The sequence below is a fragment of the Notolabrus celidotus genome, chromosome 4 (genome assembly GCF_009762535.1).
Source record: "Notolabrus celidotus isolate fNotCel1 chromosome 4, fNotCel1.pri, whole genome shotgun sequence".
Taxonomy (NCBI): Eukaryota; Metazoa; Chordata; class Actinopteri; order Labriformes; family Labridae; genus Notolabrus; species Notolabrus celidotus.
The window spans coordinates 3,810,664-3,838,378 of record NC_048275.1 but is presented as its reverse complement, the minus strand read 5'-3'; the positions used below and the strand labels follow the sequence as shown (position 1 = coordinate 3,838,378).

Genomic DNA, 27,715 nt, shown 5'->3' with positions numbered 1-27,715 from the left:
GCTCTCCAGCACGTTGATCTAATGTTTACATGTTGGCTGAATATACACGGCTGCTCAGAGATCACGTTACTTTAACCCTCTGAATCTGATCCAGAATCTGATCCTGATGGAGAGGCGCCTGCAGCAGGACCTTTCTGAACCATTGGTCACAGATTTAGTGTTTCTTGTTGTTTTATTTATCAGTATGTCGACGTGTGTCTTGGTACACAGCTACAGCTACAGCTATGAACATGTAGCTATGTGGCTATGCTAATTAGCGCTAGCACTTATCCATGATAAATAAAAATCATCCACTAGATCTTCAAATCTGCAGACGTGGGGAGTCAAACCGACCTCTGCCAGAAAGGCAGCAGGACCTTTCTGAACCATTGGTCACAGATTCTGTGTTTCTTGTTGTTTTATTTGTCAGTATGTCGACGTGTGTCTTGGTACACAGCTACAGCTACGACATGTAGCTATGTAGCTATGCTAACTAGCGCTAGCACTTATCCATGATAAATAAAAATCATCCACTAGATCTTCAAATCTGCAGACGTGGGGAGTCAAACCGACCTTTGTGTTTATTAAGACAGCCTACAACTAGCATGCCTCCCTCCTAAGCTCCTTGTTAGCACACATTTGTGCAGGGAATTAAAAACGGAGGAGGGATTCAGTATTATTTTATACAGTCTATGAGCTGAACAAGCTCCGAGCTCTGACTCCGTGACAGACCGGATATTGTTGTTACGTAACAAAAACACTGAAAACTGAAACGGCTCGTTTCACACACATTTACAGAAAGGTGGAGAAATCAGAACAGGGGCAGAATGGATTCTTTTCATTCTCGGGGGGTTTGTAGACAGGGACACAGATTTCAGGTAGAGAACCATTAAAAAGTCCATTCTGCATGATATGTCACCTTTAAACGAATGAAGTTTGTGAATTCCATCCTTCATGATAAAACGGAGGTGTTCGAGAACGGTTGACTTAAAGCCCAGAATCGGTTCAACAGAGGACAGTGAAGAGAAACAGGATGAATATGTACGAAGACGAGGCGGACTCAGAAATACAAAGATAAATATTGAGACATCAAAAAGGTCAAAAGACTTCTTTATTGATGTTCTGAACCCTCCGGTTAGAGAAGCCTCCTGTTTGTTGTTCTGTCTGGACGGCTGCAGCAGAACATCAGTTAGCTTCATACAGCCCAGATGAAAGTGAAGCATAGATTCAGAAGCTAATTGCAATCAGGACTTAAAAGGCTGCGGCTCGGCGGAGACGGCAGAATATACGATGTGATGAGCGCATAAATCAGAGACAGAGAAAATGCATTATTCACAGAGCAGAGAGGACGGACATCATTTGTCTGCTTCCATTTGGAGTCCGGGCACTCAAGGCAATTTGACCACCGTGTTGCTCTTCAGAGGAGATCCATTAGTTATTGGCAGAATACCTCAAGGCCAATAAAACACATCGACTTCCTCCTACTTCCTGTCCGGTCCGAGCCCTTTGATGCTTCCCCTTCCCCTCGTTACATTTCAGATATCACGTCCCACGAAGAGGAGAGAAACATCTGGGAGTGAAGCGTTTGTGGGACGGTGAAAAAGCGTGATTTGATGTGTCACCTTGGAGATGGCGGTTGACAGCTGTTCCATGCACAAGCTGTGTTTAATTGGCGGGGAAATTAGCCTGACCTTGACTGCGGCGGTGGCGGCGGTGCCTGCCACTTGAAATGACACTGTTGTAATTTTCGACAGCGGCGAGCAAACACTCTGAGCATTAATTATATGCTGGAATGTGCCTTGGTGCAACAGACACACTCGCTGAATACTTATGTAAGCCGGTGCTCCAGTCTCCATGGTAACCCCCAGCATCCTCGCACACGCCTCCTCCGATCTGCCTCCCCTGAAGTGGGCTGTTTCCATGGAAACCAGGCAGCAGCTGCCTTTGATGATGGCTCTCATGAAATGACACCCGCTGATAACGCCGGCTCCTCCGAGGCTCCGAGAGGGAGGATGGATGGATGGAGGTGGGAGGGAAATTATGCAGAAAGAGAAGGCGAAAGACAATTATTTCTCTCCAACACTGAGTCACGTAAGCGCTCAGAGGCGAGCGGCGAGCGGCGCTCAGAGGGGGGAGCGGAGAGGAGGCTGCTGGTGGCATTTGGGCGACCATCAGGAGCGTACTGACACACTGCGTCTGAATGTATGCAGGCTCTGCTGCAGACAAAGGAGCGTCGCAGAGACATGAGAAAATTACTGACTTCCTGTCGTCCCTGAAAGACATCGCCACCTCACAGCACCTCAGCGGGTCCACTAACATCATCAGACACTCTACACACCTGAGTCAACACCTTCACCCTCAATATCACTCATTCATGCTGCTATACAACTCTATCATAGATTCACAAACATGTAGATTCTATTCTCTATGATTAATATTGACCAATCAATCTGTATGGAGAGCAACAGCAGGAGGAACACAATCCATGGTCGTTAATCTGAGGAGGATTTCTTCCTCTCTATAAACAGATATCTGCATGAAGAGCAGCTAACAATCTGTTCTACATCAAACATTTACACAGAGACACAAATCTGCTTGATGCTGTGTCACTAAAGACAATCAGAGTTTAGATTTCCTGACTTCCCTGAACGCAGCATCAGAAACGATGGATCCCACCTCCATTCAACAAAAAAACATGGTAGACGTAGTTTTCTTCTCCTCTTGAGGACAGACCTGACAAAGCTTTTTACTTTCAGCTACAACTAACCTGTAATTACAGATTCTGATTCAGAGACATGTTGAATCTGGATCTCAGGGGGTCTGGGTTTTAGTCTGAGAAGGGTTCTGGTCTCTGTCTGTAGTCTGAGGAATATCGACCAATCAGGTGTCAGCAGGAGAAACAGTCTGTATGGAGAGCAACAGCAGGTGTTCTAGAATTCTGACATCAAAGACAGAATTCCAGAATTCTGTCTGTGATGTCAGAATTCTAAAACAAATGGAACATTCTGTGAAGATGGTCAGAGCTAAATAAAAACATCAGTGTCTCTAATCCTCTTTCATAGACCTCCATTCAACAAAGAAACATTGTAGACGTAGTTTTCTTCTCCTCTTGAGGACAGACCTGACAAAGCTTGACTTTGGACTTTTGACTAATCTGCATCATGATGTTGTTATTTTTGTTATGAAGACCCGTTAATTACAAGAACATCACAAGAACATCAGTTCCTGTTTCAGGTTCATACCGCTGAAGGAAGCCAGAGTGAAGCCTCTGTGGAACTGTTTACAGTGAAACTGAGACTCAGCAGGAACAGATAACTGAGCGCTCTACAGGTGGATGCAGTGAACCATGAAATGATGGCGTTCACTTATCCACGGCTACTCACTTGCATTTCACTTTAGCAACATTCGTAATAATGATATTTAGTCCTAATTTAAGTTATGTTTGTGTTTTATATCATCATAATGTTTGAATTCAACCTCCTAACATTTTATACATCAAGGAGTTGGCGTTGTTGTCTTAGTTTTGTTGCACGCAGAGCTGAATGACAGTGACTGATGTCTGAGAGTTCACCTGGCGCTGCAGCACAGCAACAGGAACACCATGAACCAGATGAGGCTGAGCGGGGAAGACTCCTCGCCACATCAGTGCCAGCATGATTCACACGCTTCGTTTTGATTCATGTGTCATTAAAAAAAAAGTGTCATCAAATTTTTGTGCCTTGGCTGCGACGGTGAGAGGAATGTTCTGCGGGAGAGGTTGATGCCCTGCCATCTGCTGCGCTCTTTAATCTACTTCTTCAAACAGAAAAGTGTCAAAGTGTCAGCATACTTTCCTCCTCTCCTCTGCCTCCACGCCACCAGCTCCACAACCCTCCGGCAGAGCTAATAATACAGATATTTTCCATCGCAGCTCTGCTCATGTGTGTGTGTGTGTCAGCTTTGACCTTCCTTTTTTTGCACTCATCATGTGTGGGAGATCCTGTTGCATCAGGAGCAAACTGTTTGTGGTTACAAGTGACTGTTATTCATCGCCGTTGTGCAACATCCTCGAATAACCATACAGATACCGTTTTTGGCTCTGCTAACTGAAATTGGCTCTTAAAAATGGACTCCGCCTCGTGTTCACCGAGGAGCCGTGCAGCGTGGGTAACGTAGGAGCGGTCTGGGTGTCAGTGGGCAGATGAACCTGAATGTGAGGCTCCTCTGCCTGTGGGCTACGGCAGCGTTCAGATCGCTGGGTGGAGAAAATAGCTTTGGCAGTGGCGAGCAGATCAAAGTGATGAGACGAGTAATCCCCCATGAGTCAGAAGGAAACCAGCAGGGGGGGAGGGAGGTGTGTACGTATGGGGGGAAGGGCAATGCTTTTTAATTCATCACTTTCCCTCGTTCACACACAGAGGCGGTAAAAACACACTCAGATACTTTGGATCATTCTAACATCAAATCAAAGATCAATGGAGTGAAACTATCATTATTATATTTAACCTATTAACAAGCCTACACATGCTGACACAGTAGGCGGTCCATCATCACGTGCAGAGAAGAAGAACACAACAAGCTGACGACAGAGTAAACACGGCGTCACCGGTGTGGATGTTTTCACTGTTTCAGAGGACAGCAGGATTACGAAGTGTGAAACATGCTGCAAGAACTCAGAGAGGAGGAAACAAGTCCTCAAGTTTAACCCATGGACTGTATAATAAATGGACGTAGCATCCGTGATGTCACCCATTTGTTTTGAAGCCGATTGTAAGTGGACGCCATATTGGAAATACTGAACTCAAGCTAACGTCTGTCAAGCTAGTGTGAGGTAAAGAGGCGGGCCTTTAGCCTCCTCGCTATCAGCTATAGCAGGGGTTCCCAAATTTGTGGGTCAGGACCCCCTGGGGGGGTCGTGAGACACCAATAGGGGGTCGCAAGATGTCTTCCAGGTTTTTTCGTTTTTTAAGTAATCTAAATTTGCTTATTTTACCCATTATTGTAAAAAATAAAGACAACAGTAAAACTTACATTTAAAATAAAACCCTGCAAATAAGTACATTTAATTAGTTTTCTGCCTTTTATTGTTGCCAGATGTCTCCTAAAGTTAGGGTTAGGGTTAGCTAACAGCTAATTAACCAAAGGATCAGTAGCAGCAGGTTCATTCACAGCAGCACAGGAAACACGGCCACATGCATGTAGGTAAACTCATTTTGAAGTATGAAGTAAATGAAGTATGAAGCAACATTTAAGTCTTTGGCATCTATATTTTGGGGGTCACGGGTTGAAAAGTTTGAACCCCTGAGCTATAGGAATCCCGCCTGTCAATCAAGTCAGCCACGCCCTTATTTGGGAAAACTTGTGATCTTAATATCTTCAAAAATAACAAGTTATAATAAATTCACCCTGTACAGTGTGTGCCGACAGAGAAATGAGCTATTCAGACCTTATCCGTTATTTGAACCCGGCTGTAAACATGTTTATGTCTCCTTTTTTGAATGAGTGTGTTTGTGGTTTCCGTGTGTTTATGCAGCCGGCCTCATTAAATCGCCTGAAAGGTCGCCATCGCAACAAAAATGTATTGAAGATATATGAAGCAGTAAGAGCTGCAGCTAGCTTTAGCACCAACAACAGGTGTATTGCTGATTGAACAGGTATTAAAGAGATGCAGAGAGATTATCAGAGACGAACCAAAGCTAAATCAGTTCATGATAAAAAAAATCTTTATTTATAAAGCGTCAAATCACAACAAATGTCCTCCTCAGACTCTTTCCAAACAGAGCAGGTCTAGACCGTACTCTATGTTCTATTATTAACAAAGACCCAACATCAAGACCGGATCAGATCCAGTCCCATATAACAGACAGGACTCAGTCTGAAGTCATCTTAATCCACCATGAGCAGAGCACTTTGCAGCATTTAGCAAGTTACAGTGGCAAGGACAAACTTCCTTTAACAGGCAGAAACCTCCAGCAGGACCAGACTCATGTTAGACACACATCTGCTGAGACCTACCGTGTTGGAGAGAGGGATAGAGGGAGATGAAGAGAGAGAGAGATGATAGTGGGGAGACAGATAGTAGTAGTTGTAGCAGCTGGAGTCTGGCACGTCCACAGCAGCAGCAGAGATCCAGAGGAACCTACGAGACAAGGGAGCTCAGGGACTCCAGAAAGGTCTGTGGTTAGTAACTTTAATGGGACAGGAAGAGTTAAAGTAAGAGACAGGCAGAGAGAGGAGGGAGACAGGATCCCAGTGTCCCAGTCTGAGCCTATAGCAGCATAACTAAGAGCTGGTCCAAGCCTGATCCAGCTCTAACTATAAGCTTTATCAAAAAGGAAAGTTTGAAGCCGACTCTGGCCTTCTGATGTTAGTCTGGATGAAGACTTTAACATGAGAGGGACAGAACAGATCTGGTTCACAGTGACTAAATAAATGAAGCTGAAGACTCAGAGATGTTCTTGAAATCAGTGTTGGGATGGAAATGTGAAGTGATGCTGAATAGAAATCAAACTAAAGGTGAAGTAAGGTGTTGCTTGGTTGTTTGAATATGATATGTTATTTGTAAGTGCAATAAATGATATTTCTTGAGGTGTCATTTAAGCTGAGATCAGTCATGATGGAAAATAAAGGTTAAAACTTTCCCTCAAACACAAGTCAGTGTGTTTGAAAATGTAAGGGGTGGAAAGTACTGACGTTTGAAATTAAGGAGGTGAGAGTATGAACAGGTCAGAAAAATACACACATATTCAAATACAGATACTACCTCAGAATAGTATAAGTATTCAAACTTTTTGCCTCCCACCTGTGCAGACGCATCATCTGAAAGTGTTATTTTGTTTGTAAGTGTTCAGACACACGAAATCCTCCCCCAGGGTTTCACTGCTCTTCCTGTAAGGTCACTTTGAAGTTAAAGGGTATTTTCGTTTTGACTGAATCAGAAAATCACCCTCTGAACACTGTAATTTCCCCCTGTGAGGAGAGACAGCTGTGTCACTACACGTCTGGCTCTTAGCGGGGGAACGTTTTATCCTCAGCAGACTGGTTTCAGACGCTAATCTAACGCTCCTGATGATCTTATGTTTCTGAAACTCGCAGGCTGAGTGATTTCACCGCAGTGACACAGACGTTAAGAACTTGTGGTTTTGTGTCACGATGGGGATCGAATGTGCTGCCCAGAGAAAGAATGAAGGAAAACAGAAAGTGAAGATAAAGCATGAAAGAAGAGATAAAGATGTGGTGTTGACTCAGAGCACTGGAGTTTTCCCTCGGGACACACTGGACAGGAAGCTGGTTTGAGACTTCGTAGCTTTATCTGGTCGTTTCAGGGTTTAGATCTCAAAGTTATGGTTTGTTTTCTGGGATTCTAAAACTTTGTGGGCCGAACCAGAACAGCCGATGAGAGACAAATACCGCAAATACAAATATTCCAGTTCCATGTGTTCCCTCCTGATACCAACTCAGATACCTAGACTTGAGTATCTGTCCATACAATTTACCCTCTGATATCAGTGCTATCAAAAATGTGTAAGGTGTTCGATACTAGAATTTAGAAATCAAAGGATATCTTACCTGTTTCTATACCCAACAAAAGAACTCTTTGGCACCGACCATTATCATGGATCTTTAACTTACATGACCCCCTCTCCCCCTTTTTAAAAACGAGGCTGAAGGAATGGGAGAAGGACAAAAGGTTCTGGGTACTTCTAAGGACGTGACTATAATGGATAGTCGTCATGAAAAACAGAACTTTCAGCACTTGTTTCGTAGAATATAAGGCTAGTTTGTGGACACGTACAAGTCTGGTTCTCCTTTTTGCTCTGTTTTGGTCTCCACCAGGTCAGGGGTTTAAAGCCAGGGTTGGTAGCGACGGAAAAAAACTAGCATGAATTTGAATGTAGCATTACCTCAGGACTCCGTCTATTGTCATCGGGACATAAATATCATTTTGACCAGTATAACAAAAAGTGTATCTAAATCTGACGACCAATCCCAGCTGTAATGCAATGATATATCAAGGACCTTTACCTCATTGAGAACCTATGACAACCAGTTCCAGCCACAGGAACCTGCTCAAAGGACTGGGGACTCTAGGATGTAGAAAGCCTGCTTTTGCATACAGAGAACCAGGGTCCACATTAATTTATTGGGACTTGAGTCCACCCCCTGAAAAGTCCCTTTTAAGAGCACTTCTCCTTGAAAGTAAAGGAACGTTTGGGACTGTGCTTGCCGTACTAACATTTCTGATAAGTCAAGTACTCTTAGCATTCAAAAGTCTCTGTACTGTAGTTTAATCACAGGTCTTTACACAACTGTGGAAAAAAAGGCAACAATGTGTAAAGACCTGTGATTAAACTACAGAGACTTTTGTAGTTTAGTCGATTCCCCTTTTCGTCCCTATAAAAGTACCTGTTTGCAAAAAAGGTTCAGGGTAGTTTCAATGAAAACATGGCTTTAATCTATAGTTGGTCATAAGTTGTTAGTAATATTGGTAATCCAGTAGAAGTGTGGTGTTGTCTATATTTTCTTGTCTACTAACAGCTTTAAACTGATGAAATATAAACAGGGTCTGGGAGACATCGCTGTCTCTACGTCTAAATGATTCCACAAAAAGTCAGTATGTGTCGATCTGTGAATTCCACTTGAACCGTCTTTTGCTCTGCTGTGGTTTTCCTCCGTGTTCCCTCGTCTGTCAACATCGCAGCAGGAAGTAAACACATTGTCTAGAATTGAAACCTACCAGCTCTGGTGCCATGACGGAGCAAACACTCATCATCATCATCATCATCATCATCATCATCATCATCTTATTTATTTAAATCCTCGGAAAACACATTGAGGGAGGACCGACAACAACAGAGCACATACAAATAACTGAGTCAGTCAAAAAATAGATAATTAGAGAAGGATCAGGGGAAACAGTGAGAAGAAACAAAACAATCAAAACAAAATAGGAAAGTTTTGGTCTGGGTTTTGTTGAGAGCCTCCGGTGTGACTGAGAGCAGAGCAGAGACACACAGCATGCAGGATACATGGACAGTTTATGACTTCTCTGGAACGTGATCACTGTGAATCTATCTGAAAATAAAGTCTTATTTTCTTGTTTCACCGCTTTCCTTTCACTAGCAGCTCGCTCTCTCTCTCTCAAATTCAAATTCAAATTTGCTTTATTGGCATGAACAACGAGATATTATTGCCAAAGCACATAAATTCATACAGTACATTATATATATTCACAACACATTACACTCACCATATATACATTAATCACACACCATATTCATTACATATTATATTCATCACATACATATCAACCATATATTACATATTTTATATGCATTAATGAACGATGGTGTCACCTATACAGCATATCTCAATGTCCTCACCCGATTCGGCGCGCTCACAAAACCTCCACCCAAAATCAAACCCCATGGGATGGTGCGTCCCTCAGGCTGTGACAGGCAGACACATATTTAGCAGCTCTCTCTCTCTCTCTCTCTCTCTCTCTCTCTCTCTCTCTCTCTCTCTCTCTCTCTCTCTCTCTCTCTCTCTCTCTCTCTCTCTCTCTCAGTTTTCACCATTTTTCATTCTAACATTTTGACAATATTTGTGTCTTGTTTTGTGTTGTCACATCTTATAGCGCGTGTTTTAGATAAGAAGAGAGTGTCTGTAGATTTCTCCTGAAGTTTGTGATCCAAACAGGTTTTTAAATCCGTCAGTATTTTAAACTCCTGCTGTGTGCGTGCAGTTTAATGCTGTCTCCTTGAAGGCAGCCCTCTTGACTGATGTGTCACTGATACTTGAGATGTCTGGCTTGGCTCTGAGATAATTGTAAACCTGTGAAGCTCTAAGTGGGGCCGAGACTCTGTCTCATAATTAAAAAAAAGGGCTCCTGATGGCAGGCCGCCCTGTCTTTGTGTCTGGATTAGCTGATAACACATCAACGTCATCAGACAGTCGACTCACTGGGAATTTCAGAGTCTGTGTGACTTCAGGTCTCAGCATTTTGAGAGAAGTGTTTTGATGCTTCATATGACTCACACTTTCCTCAGTATATCACACTCAGTGGGTGTACTTGTCTTCGCTCAGTCAGACGCTGAGGGCGGTTGAAGCACAGGTGCAAGTGAAAGTAGGATCCAGGCAGCAGCAGTCTGGCTCGGGTTAGGGTGATGTTTGTTTGGGGCTTTATGCCAAAGAGGAAGTTATTCTGCTCTCGAAGGCTCGGTTGTGAAAATACAGTACACCCGCACAGATGGCCGCGATGAGTCACGTCACAGGCTTCCTCCTTTTCTGCTGGATAATCCTCATCAATTAGCTCCATTGTCAGCTGGCTTTTCACTCCGCTGAAATTGATGCCTGAATGCTCAGCGGCGGAGAATCTGGGCCTCCTTTTCCTTTGAACGGTGACTCACCCGTCAGGGAGAAAAATCTTTTATTGTTGGAGCTTTTCTCCTCAGTGACTTTAGATGATTTATTTACCAAGCCGCAGGCACTCGCAGCTAAACCCTCCCACCGTGTACTGTCAGTAATAAAGACGCAGTTGCATCATAGTGGTTTTTTTCATCAGTTAACACCAAAGGCACACCCAAAGGGGGATAAAAACTGCACTTGTGGGAAAGATGGAGGACGGGCTCTTACCTGTCCTCGTCCCGCTTTCAGGGATTGAATGAGGTTTTGTTATCTCTGCGATTTGCTTTCACGGTATCAGTGACGAGAACTGGATACAGACACATGAGATATTTTGAGGAAGATGTGCTCCTGGAAACGTTATCCCTGCTTCCAACACATACAAAGACACAGAGACACACAAAGGGAATGTCAGGGCTCTATAAAAGAGACTTAAAGCGGGACAGTATATCACTTCCTGGATTAAACTTGACCTTTGGACCCGGCGTGTACTGATACTTCAGACAGGTGTGGCAGGAAAAGGGCAGAATAGAGAAGAAAGTAGACACGGTGTCAGGACCGAGTGACAAATCTGTTTTTGTAAGATATCTCACGTGACCCCATTCTCATAAACCGCTGAGATAAAGTCCACAATGCTTTTAAAGCTGCCCCGAGCATTAATCATTACCAACAGGGCTTCCCATGTGTAATGTGGAGGTGTTGTTTAAGGTGACAGACATAGGAGGTAACAATCAGACCTTTCACAGTCAGTGATATAATAGTAATGACTAACCTCGTATGAGGAGAAGAAGTGCTGATAAGTTCACTTAAGTACAACCAGCTGCAGATTCAAAGAGTTCTTGATTATAGTCATGTTTCCACCAAAAGCACCCTGAACCTTTTGTGCAGGTAGGCACTTTTCTAGGAACTGAAAGGTTCCTGAAGCCCATTTTTGTGTTTTTTCCCCATAGTGTAAAAACCTGTAAATTATAGAGACTTTTGAATGCTTGGAGTACTTGAATAAGAAATGTTACTCCCACAAACACAGTCCCGAAAGTCCCCCGTACATTCAAAAAGAAAAAAGACTTTTCAGGGGGTGGACTAAAATCCCAATAATGTTGAAGTCCTCAGTCCTTTAAGAAAGTTCCTGTGCTTGAAACACATTTTCATAGGTACTAAATGCAGGAAAGGTCCTTGATATATCATAGTATTAAAAATTTTGACATGGTGGAGACCAAAACAGAGCAAAAAGGAAAAACTATCCTTCTACACCATGAAAAAAGTGCAGAAAGTTCTGATTATTATGACTAACTATTGATTAAAGCCATGTTTCCACTAAAGCAACTTGAACCTTTTTTGCAAGTAGGTACTTTTCTAGGAACTAAAAGGTTCCTGTAGCCCATCGTTGCCTTTTTTCCACATTAGTGTAAAGACCTGTGATTAAATTATACAGTCTTGAATGCTAAGAGTACTTGACTTATCAGAAATGTTAGTACCACAAGCATAGTCTCGAAAGACCTTGTACCTTCAAAGAGAAGTATTTTTTGGGGGGTGGACCAAAGTCCTAATAACTTAATCTGGACCCCGGTTCTAACGCAAAAGCAGGCTTTCTACTTCCTGAAGTCCCCAGTCCCTGAAGTAACTTCCTGTGGTTGAAACACGTTTTCATTGGTAAATAATGCGGCAAAAGTCCTTGCATTAAATCCCCCGACCTGGTGGAGACCAAAACAGAGCAAAAAGAAGAACCAGACTTGTAAGTGTCCGCAAACTAGCTTTGTATTCTACAAAACAAGTGCTGAAAGTTCAGTTTTTTATGACCAACTATCCATTATAGTCACGTCCTTAAATGTACCCAGAACCTTTTGACCTTCTCTGGGCAGAACACGGTTCCTTCAGCCTAGATTTTGATGGATGGGGGGTCATGTAAGTGAAAAGATCCAGGATAATTAAACGATCGCAAATGAATCTCCTAACATGAGAAAAAGTCTTCTGAATGCAGCAAAGGTTTGATTGGTGACTAGAGTAACTCCAAATTACCAAAAATATGAAGGTGGAGACCAAAAACAGAGCAAAAAGAAATCAGAATGAGAGTGAAAGCTAGTGTTGCTTCATACCTTCTTTGTTATGTGATATGTTCAATTAAATAACATGTTTTTGACCCTTTCATGTGGTAGTAAATTGTCGAGGATGCAGTATCAACAAAGCCAGCTTCAATTTGCATCTTTCAGGATTTTAATTGGGAGCTGAATATAAAAAAAGAATGTGTATGCAAAGGTTATACAAACACTTTAATTAGTAATTCAACAGAAATGTAGAATCTAACGTTGGGCTTAAGAAGGTGAGATCAGATTCCAGAGGGCTGACACTCTAACACCTCCTGACTTTACTTCATATCACCGTGTTCAGCTTCAGTTTTCAGACCTCATACAGGAGGAGGTGTGTGATGGAGTGTGACTTACGCTCCGTCTCTGTAATGGAATTGGTGAATGGTACAAACGCATGTGTTGTCGTGGTGTGAACAACACTTACATCATGATGTAGGTGTGTGACACCGAGGAGCTCTGCTGAAAAAGAAACAAGGACGCTGCACCTGTTCACCGGAGAGAAGTGGGACAGCTTCAGTAACTCAGTCCTGACACATTATCAACGGGACGGCGTCCAAACGAGGACTTCATTCTGCTGAACAGAAGCCTCTTGTTGAAGCCAACACTGGAGTAGTTATTGCATGTTTATCATTTTAGATTTGATAGCTTCACACACTGTATATCTGTGTGGATTTTACTGCTCCAAGTAAGTCGGTTTTGAAGCCGGTGTTATGCTGTTAATGGTGACCCTGTCAAATGGTGACTTTTAGCCAAACATGTCTCTCACCTTTAGTTTTTCTTTAAAGACATATGTGATGAGTTTATTTTGACATTATAATAAAAGATAAGATGCATGTTTTGATAGCTGTTGTAATCCATAGACTGTATAAAATATGGACGTAGTATCCATGACATCACACATCTGTTCCTGAACGCCGTTTTGAAGCCAATCGACGGCGGCAGCCATATTGGAAATGCGGAACTCAACCAGGCAGAGTGTGACATAAAGAGGCGGGGTTTGAGACTCCTAGCCAACAGCTATGTGTTCCCGTCAGGGAGTCACGTCAGTCATGTCCTTATTTGGGCAAAAACTCGTAATCTTAATATCTTCTTAACCGTCACGTTAGAAAAAAATTCACCCCCCGTACAGTGTGTGCCGATAGACAGATTAGCTACATAGAGCCAAGCTGTTTTTTGAACCAGGCTGTAAACATGTTTATTAATGCTGCAAAGATCGTCGTCTTTGAATGGGTGTGTATGTGGTTTCCTGTGTTTCTGCAGCCAGCCTCAAGCGGATTCTCGATGTATAGCAGTTTATAACACTTCTGCATGGGCTTCATAGTTTGAGACCGGAGGTTGCTGCTTGTTGTAATCACAACAACCTGCTGATAGTCGTCAGATTGAACAGTTGCTCTTTCAACCAAAACACCGGCTTCCCATCATGCATTTGTTTAAAACTTAAAAACGAGACTGTAACGTGACGACATAAGGAAAGCCTCTGCTTTGGCCTGCTTTGTTGAGTGAACACAAACGACTTGAGGATAAAATGCAACCATAGATCTTTATTTTCATCTGAATCAGAACAAAGTAAACCAGCCGTAGAAACAGGCTTTGAGTCTTTCTGTTTACAGCGTTGGGCTGACTTTAAGGGAAGAGGCCCGGCAGTGTGAGTCCTCAGTCTTTGGAGAGCACAGTTTTGCTTCTGTTTTCTACAGAAGCCTTGAACGTAACTTTTAGTGTGAGGGAGCGATGCTGAATATCTGAAGCTGTTTCTGTTGATTCAGGAGAAAATCCATTTTACAGCATGTGCAGCCGGCCAAGCGTCCAATTAGTGCTGTAAAAAAAAAAATAATTCTAAAGCTGTCCTCGCCAAGGTCCAACACCAGGGAATCAATGACTTCACTGAAATATCAAACCGTGTCATAAATTATTGTGTTTCATCGGCGACAACCTTGATCCGCGGGAGTGAGGCAATTTCAGCGTCTTTGCCGCCGAAGACGAGCCGTGGCACTCCAGCTGCACTCCTGCGGATATTCAAATAATTGCCCTCCGCTCTCTGCGAGAGAGAGAGAGAATGAATTTGAATAATGTATTGCAATAGGAGAGAGGCCACAAGGCCTCCGAGGTCGTAAATTCTGCTGCTGCGTCGGCCCAGCCCACGGGAACGGGAGGCACACAGGGTTGTTTATAAAATGCCCTTGGAAAAATGAGTCTAATCCCCAGCCAAACCGTAAGCCATGGGGAGAGCATTAGATAACCCACAAGCTGCAGAGTAATGAGAGTAATGAGGGAGAAGGAGAAGCTGAGCCAGGACACGGAGAATGCATCCATTTATTGGCTGTATGCTCTGATTGCCCAGACCATTTGAGACAAACTGGAGCCTGACACAGAGCTGGAGTCCATTTCGTCTGATCAGCAGCAATAAGCGCTTTCCCCTGCCAGGGAGAGAGCGCCAGGATGCCCGCAGCCATACATCATGCCCATTGTGTAACCACTCATAAGATGACTGCTCAACAACAAGAGCAGACTTTAAACATTGTAAAGATGTGTTTCATGTCACCCAGCCTACCTCTGTTTTCACACCGCTAACAACGACATCACCTCGCGTGGTGAGCATTAGCTGCGATGCTCATGGTGGCACAGTGAAGGCTCACACTTCTTACAGTGTTATAACAGGATGTGAGCGAGGTGGAGCCGCACGTTTGCTGACACACAATTATTCTCCATCCTCAAAGATTACAACTAAATAAAGTCAAAGTCTTCTCTGACTTTACGACACGTCACCTCCGGAGAAAGACCAAAGTGAAAGGTGCTTCTTGTTAGCTTGTTAGCTGCAAAGATGATGTGCTGAGATATTGCATAGCTTGAGCTTTAGAACATTTACATCACCTCACAATTGAAAATATGCATCGTCGTCATCAGAAGCAATTTTCATATATGCAGTCCCAATATCTCAAAAGCCCCGCCCCCAAATTTTCCCAAATTGCTTGTTCTGTTGGACTTGGGGCTTGTTTGGTTGGGGAAGAGTCCCAGGAGGAGGGGGGACGTGACATCAGAAGCATCATGATGGTGGACGAAACAACAAAGACCTACTCTATGGTGACAGTTTCACATTTATATGAATGCTACGTGTGTACGCAGACGATTCTTCGACTTCAAACTTGCATATTTGTATTGATGCATGTCTCTCTTCCCGGTTTGAATGAATCACATGATATAAAGAAGTACTCCTGAATATTTCCTGCTCACATTCTCACGTTAGTTCGCCCTGACTTCTGCAGAGATGTTGCTCAGGGGCTGGTTGGAGACGGTCTGGGTAAAGTCGGGTGCAGTTTTTGGCAGTTTTCGTTCATGCATAAAGCTTCAGGTTGGTTTGTGAGGGGGGAAATTTGTGCATATTTTAATGTATACTTTTGGCTATTTCTGCAGATGCATGATGAAGTTCTTTGTCCTTTAATTATAACGTTGCATGTTTTTAGGAATTATCCTATTTCTGGGTTAAAATGTGGCCCATTGTTTTTGTTGGGACTTGTTTTCTTCTGTAACACGTCTTCGTCTGTTGTTGTTGTTGTTGGGGGTTTACTTTGTGTGTGGTGTTCCCGTCAGTATCCTCTAACCCCGGCTGTTTATTCAGGGGTTAGAGGACAGAGAGAGAGAGGGCCGGTCTGGGAAATCGTAATGCTTCCCCTTTCTCACATAAACCATAAATAATTGATCACAAAAAATCTTAGATGTACAAAAATAATGCTCTCCCGGCACGATGTTTGTGCTGAACCACTCTTACAGGGAAGCACAGAAAGCAAACACAACACCACGGCCCCCCAGACCAGGATCCCCTGCTCCCCTTGATGTCTCATTAGCAGCAAAAGCAGGCTTCCTCCTGTTTAGTCAGAAAGGAGGAGGAGGAGGAGGAGGAGGGGGTGTTGGTGTGTTTGTGTGTGTTTTTGTCCTAAAGGTACTTTGGCAGAGTGCAGGTGAGCCGCAGGGTTGGCTGCCTGACTGCAGTGTTATTGCCTCCAGAAGGATTCCTGTAAATGAGGGAGCCTCCCTTCCCTCCCTCCCTCCCTCCCCCAGCCTTCCTCTGGCAGCCCTCCCCGTAAAGCCGGGGTGACGGAGCAGGTAATAAAGGGCCTGAACGCAATGAGTCAGCACTTTAGCCTCCATTTAATTTCATCTGAATGCAGCGCTGATCCCCACCCTCCCCCCTTACACACTCACTCCCCTCCCCCACTCCTTCCTCCGTCTCCCCATACCTCCACCCCTCTCTTTTTCCTCCCTGCAGCAGACTTAACCCCTTCCTGCCTCCTGCGTAGCTGTGTTTTGAAACCTGCAGAGCAAACCGTGTCATGTGTTTTTTTTTAAAAAACCCCAGTCCCTGGAAAATGTCTGTAAATCAGGAGCGTGTGCTTCGAATGTTTCCGTCCTTTATTGTTTTCAGTATGCGGCCTCTTAAAGCCCGGCCGTGCTGACAGTGAGTGTTGGTGTTGGAGAAGCAGAGGCGGGGGCTCAGGAGGGAATGTAGGCCACACATTCCTTTCCTCCGAGCTGTCTGAGCACAAGCAAACACCGCTGCACAATCAGACCAGGATTTCCGCCATTCCACAGCGCGCGCCAGACTCTGACTTTTCCTCTTACTTTGCACGAATCCCCGGCTCAGGTTCCGCGCTGATGCTTGTGGCTTCCAGTCTTGCATGACGTGCCATTTTCCATCCCTTAAACAGATCTGTCTCCTTCCATTTAAATGATTGCAAAGCTGCTGCTCTTTGTTCTGCAGCGGAGTGATAAATCTCCCCCAACCGGATGCTTGTCAGAAAGTGTGTCACACCTTAATATGCACACTCAGTCAAACCTGCAGTGTTTGTTTTTAACATCCTGCAGCTGCAGTTTGCAGAGTGGGTTCATTCTGTCCCCAGATTCATTTCCCATCATGCAACCTCTAATGACGTGTCGTCCCCGCGCTGCACCCCTCCTCTGTTTTACTGATTGTTTGTGCTGTTTCCTGGGAAGGAGCGATGACATTGTCCAGACCTCGTCCTCTCCCCCTCCCATGAAAACACTCCTCTTCCTCCTCCCTCTCTCCAGCGCTCTGCCTTTGTGTCTCATGCAGCTGCAGTACAATAACAGTGTTTCAGTGCAAAAGTCCAGACAGGACTTTGGTTTAAATAAGCACCCCCGAGGCCACGTAATAACCCAGCAACCCCCTGTCCCGGTCTCCCAGTCAGTCCCTGAGCGCTCGGGGCAGCTCCATAACACATTCCTCCTCATGCAGCCCAGCCAGCCAGGCAGCCAAACCACCGAAGGAAAAATACAGAGCATGGAGCTGTGATTCAGAGCCCTGATATAGAATATCACCTCCTCCCTTCTCCACAGTCCAACAGCTGGTTTCCTGGAAGCAGGCGTGTGCGGTGGGAGTTTGGGTTCGGGGAGGGGAGGCGGTGGAATCAAGGAGGGCCCCGCTCCTTCAAAGGGCCTCTCTGTTCACATCTGCAGATCCACGCTGCAGAGTTGCAACATCCTCATGAGCGGGGCCGTGTTTACGAGAGAGGGAAGGGCGTGCAGAGCAGGAACGCAGGGTCGGATGTGAAGCAGGTTATCTCATAATGACATCAGCCCGGGTCGTGGTTTTCCCATGCTGAAGGTCCCGGGTGAAAAGTTGAAGTCACTTTACTCCAGCTGTCGGAGATTTAAACTGAGACGTGTCGTCGATGATATGAGTCGATCTCTTATTACTGGATGAGCTGGCCGTCTCATGAGTCTCTGAGTTCGGTCTGTCTTTAGTTACGCACGTTTTCTGGAGGCTAACAAGACGCTGCAGTACCATCGGAAAACATGGGGGCAGTGTGGAGCAGTGTGGTTCAAACCAAATCAGCAAAACACGACGAAGAAGAACAGTTTGGAAAATTTAAAATCTGGAAGTTTAGGATTTACCATATCGGTTTTCCCAGAGAGACTTTTTGCGTCATCTCTGAACAGATGCATGATCAAAACCTACCTTTGTTCCGTGCAGCTTTTGCCTCTGAGTGGCGCCCTCTAGTGGATGCATTGTTTAACATCCAAGCTAACATAAAGGACACTTAAGGAAGCTTAAATGATGGCGTCTTATCTCTGAAACATGATTGATAGATGTGTTGAGCAGCGCCGTGTGCACCGGATTATCAGAGTAGAGGAACGGTGAGAGGAAACATAACAAACCCTAAAGGCTGATTTGTACTTCTGCATCGAATCGACTTTGTAGCCTACGCCGGGGGTCTGCGTAGCTCTTGTACCTACGCAGAGGCATAGGTACGTAGCTGACGTGCACCTCCTCCAAATTGTAACTACCCATAGAGCCGACGCGGACCGCAAGCCTGGCGGCATTGTCTTTCCCGCATTTACAGCACTTCCAGGATCTCGGACATCGGCCGTGTATTTCCTCTCCTCCTCTCTATTCTTCATGTAATCATGTCTGTATGATAAACAGCAACATGTATCAGCTGTAGGTTAACAGAACACGCTCTGAATCTCTGAGGAAAAGTAAACAGAGATCGTAGCGGGGCCGGAAGCAGGCGACCGGCTATCAGAGAGACCACACTGCCCTCAAGAGTTTAGGAGGAGAATTGCTGCACGACACGGACACATCAACACACAAGTATGAGATGCTCATGTCCGCCCCTGCTGCGTAGGGGCGACGCAGAAGTATAAATCAGCCTTAACCGTGAGCGTCTGCTTCAAACCCACACACAGCACATGGTACGCATGGTTTTGGCTTCACTTACATGTAGGAGGGAGATGTGTCGTCCATCTTTATGTCACCCCTGAAAGTTTAAACTCATCACCTATCTCTCTTCTGTGCTGCTCTCTTCAAACAGCGTTCCTCTGCAGCTTCCACATTTGTAAGCAGAGTACCCTTAACCCACTTTAGAGAGCTTGTCATGTCAGATGTCTGTGCAGCCTTTTCCCGTCTGCACAATGACCTTGGAGTGGAGGAGAAGAATAGGAGCAGGGCTCACTTCCCTCCTGTGCCTGAACAGCCTAATTTAGGAAAGCGTGTCAGTGTGAACCTTTGTCACACTGCTGGGCTCAGAATACCCATTGTTCCCCTGATAGAGTCATTCCACTCGGAAAAAGCTTTTCACTGAATATCCTGCATCCTGCGCCCGCACAGACACATCTGCATTTGTATGCATTCAGCCGACAAGTTAGTGCACACACACACACACACACACACACACACACACACACACACACACACACACACACACACACACACACAGACGGGACAGATCGCTCGCACCCGCACACACGTGCCTGATGGAGGGAGATTAAGAATGGAAGTAGGCTAGCATGAGATCATGCATGCGCTGGCTCATTAGGTGCATTTAATGTAGTCTGCCTGAAAAGCCATCTGTTCCGTGTGGACGCTGCCAGATATGATGTGATGCTGGCAGCCATGCTTGTTCCTGTTTACCATTTTGAAAGACGGTTGTTATGTTGCAGGCGAGACTCTTTTTTTATGTCCTCTCATAAAAATGTTCTAAAAGGAAACTTAAGGGTTTTATTCCTCCGTTAAAGGAACACAGAGGTTTAGAGCAAAGTTATGCAACACTTTAATATGACATCCAAAATCACGTAGATCAAACACCTGCGGATAGATCCTCTTTCTTTCTTTTCATGTGACTGCAGCTGAGATTATGATGCTTTGCTGATGCTCTCCCCTTCTTGGCTTTTCCTGTATGCACATGGAAGAGAGGGGAGGTGTGCTCTCCCCGCCGTAGGCTCCTGGAAGGGCAGGGAGCTCCCAGAACAGAGCCATACCACCAAATATAACTTACTGCATGCAGATAACGAATTATTGAAAAGAGAGTGTCAGTATATAAAGACTGCTTAGCTAGCTTAGCTCCAAGAACAAGGTAACAAATCCACCCACTACCACCTTTGTTCTCCTCAGACTCTTTCCAAACAGAGCAGGTCTAGACTGTACTCTATGTTCAACATCAAGACCGGATCAGATCGAGTCCCATCTTACAGACAGGACTCAGTCTGATCTCATCTTAATCCACCATGAGCAGAGCACTTTGCAGCATTTAGCAAGTTACAGTGGCAAGGACAAACTTCCTTTAACAGGCAGAAACCTCCAGCAGGACCAGACTCATGTTAGACACACATCTGCTGAGACCGTGTTGGAGAGAGGGATAGAGGGAGATGAAGAGAGAGAGAGAGATGATAGTGGGGAGACGAATAGTAGTAGTTTTAGCAGCTGGAGTCTGGCACGTCCACAGCAGCAGAGATCCAGAGGAACCTACGGGACAAGGGAGCTCAGGGACTCCAGAAAGGTCTATGGTTAGTAACTTTAATGGGACAGGAAGAGTTAAAGTAAATGAAACCTTGGTGGAAATCATGAGGGCAGTGTCGAGCAGCGTGGTAAACAGTTCAAGCCAGACCAGCAAAACACGATGAAGAAGAACGGTTTGGAAAATTAAAGATCTGGAAGTTTAGGATTTGTCGTATCTGAGATTCTTTTCAACTCATCGCTGAAAAGATGCATACTCGATACCTCCTCCACTGTTGCAGCATTTGTTTCATGCATCTTTTGACTCTGAGTGGCGCCCTCTAATGGATGCATTGTCCATGTTAACATAAAGGACACGTAAGGAAGCTTTAATGATGGCGTCTTATCTCTGAAGCGTGAACATAAAGTCGGTTGCAGACCTTTAAGTTCTTTAAAAAGTCTGAGCACAGCATCGTGAATCATGCACCGCCAAACGTCAACTAAGTTCAGTGTTTTTATATCTCTGCAGGTCTGTGTGTGTGTGTGTGTGTGTGTGTGTCATCCGTCTGGCTGTAAATGTGTGTGTGTGTCACTGCAGCAGGATATTTATGCATGTGTGTGATTCCACAGAGACACACACCGCCCCCCTCCTCTCTCTCCTCTCGGGCTGGGGAGGTCTCACGGATTAACTTTCCACTCCTCCGATCCACTTTTCCACCGAGCCAATAGCAACAGGGCTGCGAACGTGCTCCGTCTGCGTGAGACAAAAATCAAGGCCAATTCTGCAATAATTTATGACCCTCGTCTCAAGGTTATTTCTGTTCTTTACCTTTGCTGGCTTTTTCATTTCCATGACCTCATCTCCATGAAGAATCCTGCTGTAAACAAGGACATCATTTATATTCAGAGGACATTTGGTATTGTACAGAGAACGTGGCTCACAAACAAACCGTCCAGAGTATTTATTCCTCAGTCTGCATTCAAATCCATTTCCTATTTATTACATAAGCTTGTTTTGCATATTTCCATTAGGGTTTGTATTCACGCTGCATTCCAAATCACAGTAATTGCTTCCTCTCTTGCCTTTTGGAGTCTGAGGAGATTACACTCCGCAGCTGCAAATGATTGTTTTCAAATTGGAGGGGGAATCCAGAATTAGGAAGTGTAAGTGCACGGTGACAAAACTAAAGTTTAACGCTGTAATTTCACCCGCCGCAGCCGCCGCCTCGGCTCTCAATGCACTGCGGTTTATTAGTGCAGTATATCTGCGATTTCAGGGAGCACTGTAAGATTTCATTCAAACCGCAGGGCAGAGATATGAAACGGGTGAGTCCTCCAGGAGACAGGGAATGAAAGCCTCCATCACGGTCGGCGCGGGAGGAGGCAGCTGAGGTATTCCTTTGAAGTGGGAGGCTCAGATATTAAATAATTGAGTTGCAGGAGATTAAAGTTTCAGAAGCTAATTTGGCCCCCTCCACGGCCTGTCACTCTGGGGCCTGCAGACGACTGGTGAATAAGTGTGAGTCACTTCCTGCATGTGGTCGCTCTGGAGAAACCCTATATCTGTGTTCAGAGTGAAACAGGAAGTTCACTCAGGGCACACTGCTCGTCTCTGAATCACGACCAGGGTGACGCCATCTTCAGCCGTCCGAGTTTTCAGGAATCCAATCCTCCAGCGTGCCTGAGCAACAAAGAGGCACAGAGAGGTTTCACTTCCCTCCTTCTCTCCCTCATAAACACCAGAGCTGCTGACAGCTCAACGTTATGTGGAAAGAAGTATGTGTGCTGATGCAAGAGGAACACGTTGCTTGTGTAAGCCTGGATTTCAGTGTTGTTTAGAAGGAGGGGTTTCAGTTTCAGTCAGCAGCTGCTTTCGCACATGAACTTCTGACATTTTCTGGATGGTTTCAGGCCGTAATGTTTTCAGGAATTTGAACTTTTCTGTGTCTGAAGCACAAAAACAAAGCAGACAACAGGGGCGAGCAGGGAAGAGAATCAGGCAGAGAAATTCAGCTCAACGTGGAGGCTCACACATCCTGACTTCCTGCAGAAATGTTACAAGAAGGCCGTCTGGTAAAAGTCCAAATAAAGTCTGGAAGACAAATGTCCTCGTTATCATCGTCAGCCCTGCAGAACAAAGTCTGTAAATCTCCAGGAGTGCATGTGTGAAAGGAGCTGAACCGCCTGGAGGTGAGAGCTCTGTTATTTTCGTCATTGTAAGCTGACATTGAAACCTAATTTGAGGCACCTTGAGGACGACACTACCCGAGTCGTAAAGTAATTGATATGTATGAGGGCGTATAAACAGCAGCACATTGTCTTTGAGGACAAACAACACTCAGCTGAAGGAAGTGTAAGGACATGATGGTGACTTACTGATCCTGCTGTCTCTTCTGTCTGTGGGTGACTTATGCTGCTCGCTGCATTAGCTCCGCGGTGGGCCGGAAGTCTTCTGCAATGACTCAAACCCCTGCAGTGATAATGAAAAAGAACAACTCCATCTTCCCGCGGCTATAGATCGGCTGGATAACTCCTCGGCGTAAGAGGCTGTAGATTTGTTTACCCGAGTCTGTAACCTTGCAGAGACGTCAGGATGAATCAGACTTACAGTAGACGAGGACCGAGAGGTCTCTGAGGCTTTGAAATATGAGATTCAAACGTCTGCTGCTCTCTCGGCGGCCCTGAGGGGAGTTCTACCAATTGAGTCCAGCATCACCGGACTTTCTTCAGTGTCTGTTAGCTGGCTCAACAGAACCTGAAAGAACCAGTTAGAGATCATACTATGTGTCTTCTTCAGACTGATGCTTCAAAACTTGAGCCGACTGGTTCATCAGGTTGTTATAATCAACACCAGTGAGGACCAGATAAAGTCATAGCAGCGAAAAAGGAACTGTGCTCAGATCTAAAGTGGATTAAAATGTCTGCAGAGAAACCGAAGGCCCATTTATCTGTTTGTGGTGAGTCTCAGTTTCACTGTAAACAGTTCCACAGAGGCTTCACTCTGGCTTCCTTCAGCGGTATGAACCTGAAACAGGAACTGATGTTCTTGTGATGTTCTTGTAATTAACGGGTCTTCAGTTTGCTGAAATAACAACATCATGATGCAGATTAGTCAAAAGTCAAAAGTCAAGCTTTGTCAGGTCTGTCCTCAAGAGGAGAAGAAAACTACGTCTACAATGTTTGTTTGTTGAATGGAGGTCTATGAAAGAGGATTAGAGACACTGATGTTTGTTTTTTAGCTCTGACCTTCTTCACAGAATGTTCCATTTTGATGTCAGAATTCTAGAACACCTGCTGTTGCTCTCCATACAGACTGTTTCTCCTGCTGACACCTGATTGGTGGATACTACTCAGACTACAGACAGAGACCAGAACCCTTTCTCAGACTAAAACCCAGACCCCTGAGATCCAGATTCAACATGTCTCTGAATCAGAATCTGTAATTACAGGTTAGTTGTAGCTGAAAGTAAAAAGCTTTGTCAGGTCTGTCCTCAAGAGGAGAAGAAAACTACGTCTACAATGTTTGTTTGTTGAATGGAGGTGGGATCCATCATTTCTGATGCTGCGTTCAGGGAAGTCAGGAAATCTAAACGCTGCTTGTCTTTAGTGACACAGCATCAAGCAGATTTGTGTCCTAGTGTAAATGTTTGATGTAGAACAGATTGTTAGCTGCTCTTCATGCAGATATCTGTTTATTGAGAGGAAGAAACCCTCCTCAGATTAACCACCATGGATTGTGTTCCTCCTGCTGTTGCTCTCCATACAGACTGTTTTCCTGCAGACAGTAAATCATGCTGATACCTGATTGGTAAATACTACTGAAACTACAAATGCACAACAAATAGAAACCAGAACTCTTCCCACACTGAAATCCAGACCGGAAACAGGTTTTGGAAAAACTCTAAAACCTGTGTCTGTGGGCTCACACCTCGCTGACACGTGCATCTCTTTGTAGGTAAGTCCACCTGTCAGGATTTACACTCTGAGCTGATATAATAATAATTGTTGTTTATCAAAGCGAATGAGAGGTATAAACCCTCCTCTCCTCAGATGACATCATGTGAGCTCAGCAGTGGGTGTGAACACTCCCTGCCTCCCTCCCTGGAGTCTCGGTGCTGCTTAGTGTACATCTCCCGTCACCTGAGCCAATAATGTGTTTTGACTGTCAGTGGTCAGAGTTAGCTCAGGGCGGTGTTGCTATGTTGCGTGGAAAAACAGGCCTCCCGTTGTCATGCGGGCCCGAGGGCTGCTGGGACGTGGAGCCAAAGCCCCGCGGTGAGATCAGTTTGTGGAGGAGGACTGTGTTTAAGAGCGAGGCGCTGTGGGCTGTTTACGCCGTGCTGAAGCAGCATTACTCTCAACTGGCTGCAGGAAAAACAAATAAAGCTTCAAACTGAAACTAAAGAACACATCATTACTCCGTCCATGGGTGTGTTATTACAGGTTTCACCCGGTTGCATCATGCTCTAAACAAACTGCACGTCACTGTAGATAAAGCACGTTAGCAAACTGCCTGAATATGCTCTGATGGAGAGTTTTTGAACACGTTGAGTGAGCTTCTTTGTTGTTTCAGGTGAAATTAGAGGAGATGATTTAACATGTCTGTGACGTGTTTATGTCAGATGTCTTATTAAGAATATATTCCTCAAATATTTCACCACGATCCATCACTAGCAACATTTAGCAACTCAGTCCGTCTCATCTCAAGCTTTGATGACTCATTTTTATCAGACTTTTACAATATTTTGCTGTTTTTTTTGTAATGTTAGCTGTTTCAAACAAAAAATTTATTTTATCTGAGGGTTTTTTTTTTGCAAAAGTGACAAGTGACCTCTGTGATCTGCTTTTTGCATAATTGTTTTTAAATGTTTTATGTAAATGGCCTGATATCACTGCCCTAAAAACTAGATAATGTAATTAAAAGTAAATATTATCTATCTCAAACTGCAAGAAGTTCACCTCAAGAGTCAGACTGAATGAAGGGGGGTTGACGGACTACTTTCTGAGGATTGATTTAATAAGACGTGTGTGTGATCAGGCTGTCTCAGGCATTGAAGCATTCAATTCTATTCTGCTTTGATGTGTTCCATTCCGTCCCGTTCTATTCTGCTTTGATGTGTTCCATTCTATTCTATTCTGCTTTGATGTGTTCCATTCTATTCTATTCTGCTTTGATGTGTTCCATTCCGTTCTATTCTGCTTTGATGTGTTCCATTCCGTCCCGTTCTATTCTGCTTTGATGTGTTCCATTCCGTCCCGTTCTATTCTGCTTTGATGTGTTCCCTTCTATTCTATTCTGCTTTGATGTGTTCCATTCCGTCCCGTTCTATTCTGCTTTGATGTGTTCCCTTCTATTCTATTCTGCTTTGATGTGTTCCATTCCGTCCCGTTCCATTCTGCTTTGATGTGTTCCCTTCTATTCTATTCTGCTTTGATGTGTTCCATTCCGTCCCGTTCCATTCTGCTTTGATGTGTTCCATTCCGTCCCGTTCTATTCTTCTTTGATGTGTTCCATTCCGTTCTATTCTGCTTTGATGTGTTCCATCCTGTTCCGTTCCATTCTAATGTTTTTACCACAGTGTCAACATGCAGAGGGGAAACAGCAGTACTGTCAAGGAATTCCAAAATAGATTTAAAAAATGAAGAGTAATTATCATAATTATTTCTTCAGAGGATATTTCCTCTATCACTTGAGATTTTAAGGTTGGAGGTTCTGCAGACTCCTCACCTGATGTTTGACTTCCTGAGACAGACCCACAGATACATACAGAGCTTAATAAGAGCAGCTCTGGACGGTGTTAGCCCACGTGGCCGGTCTTTGTCTGACTGACTTTACTACATTTCATCAGCAGCGGTGTCACGTCTACCTGGCACAGCTCCACCTGCTCCCCCTCCCCTCCTCCTTCTCCTCCACCACCTGCCTCCAAGGTAAACAGACACACCCTGCTCCTGCTCCGCCTGCAGCTAAAGTGGAGCTCATCTGCACAGGAGCACAGATGCAGACGGAGCTCCAGCATGCCGGGCCGACACACACCACCAGAGGAGGAGGAGGGAGGGATGTTCGCGGACGCCGCGGGGCTTTTGTTTAGCTGCCATCACTAAAAACCTCCCCGCCAGGTCGTGTTTGCTCTTCTCTTCTTTCACCTGTCGACACAGTGCTCTCTTTCATCTGCAGGGTTCATCCTGCAGATCATCCCTGGAGGCGGTGAAGACATTATCTCAGTGGAGTAAAAGTGAGAGGTAAAGTGACAGAGGTAGATTTAAGTGCGCTGCAGAAAACTCCGAAGAAGGCCCTCGGCATTTTTCCTCCTCTTAAGTTTTCAGGCTGAACTAATATGAACAGAAGGGGAGGGCAGGTGAGGGGACGCGGCTCCACGCTGAAGGCCACCCCTGTGTTTGTTGTTGGGGTTGTTGTTGTTGTCCTAATACTGTGTGTTTACCTGGAGCTGATGATGACATTTCCATGGTGACTGATACAGGATGGATTTGATGCTTCTGTGTGATGTGTAGAAATAAATCAATAAATGTCTGGAGCTGTTTTACCTTCACTATGTTTGTGTGTGTGTGTTTATTTATTTTGACCTTGATCAACACATAATGTGCAAATGTATATTTGTGAACACTTATTATGGAATATAAGTCTTATATGAGTAAGACCAAGTAGAGGTTATTTAATGCTTTAAATATTTAGATGTTTAATGCTACACTTCACAATGTTATTTCACTTAAAGGGGACAAATATTAGATTATAATAACACTCAAAAGACAACAGAAAAAGGAGCATAATAAAAGCTGCAGTTTGTTAAATAGTATTATTTATCACCCAGCTGAGTTAAACACTTCATTCTGATTGGTCAACATCTACATGCTCCCCTTAGGTCAGATAATAAGAAACAACAAAATAAAATACCACAGCTATGCAGATGACACACACCTCGACCTCTGAGGTCATCAGGTACTGGTCTGCTTTCAGTCCCTAGAGTCAGAACGAAACATGGTGAAGCAGCGTTTAGTCATTATGCTCCACATATCTGGAACACAC

General features: G+C 44.5%; 1 long non-coding RNA gene across 1 annotated transcript in view; it reads left to right on the top strand.

The window, feature by feature from the left end:
- The window catches only part of LOC117811385, a 39,829-nt gene extending 12,605 nt beyond the window's left edge, over nt 1–27,224 (top strand). Inside the window, exon 3 of the long non-coding RNA XR_004630992.1 lies at nt 26,849–27,224. This is a non-coding gene — a long non-coding RNA (uncharacterized LOC117811385). The remainder of the gene's footprint in view (nt 1–26,848) is intronic.
- The last annotated feature ends 491 nt before the right edge of the window (nt 27,225–27,715 follow it).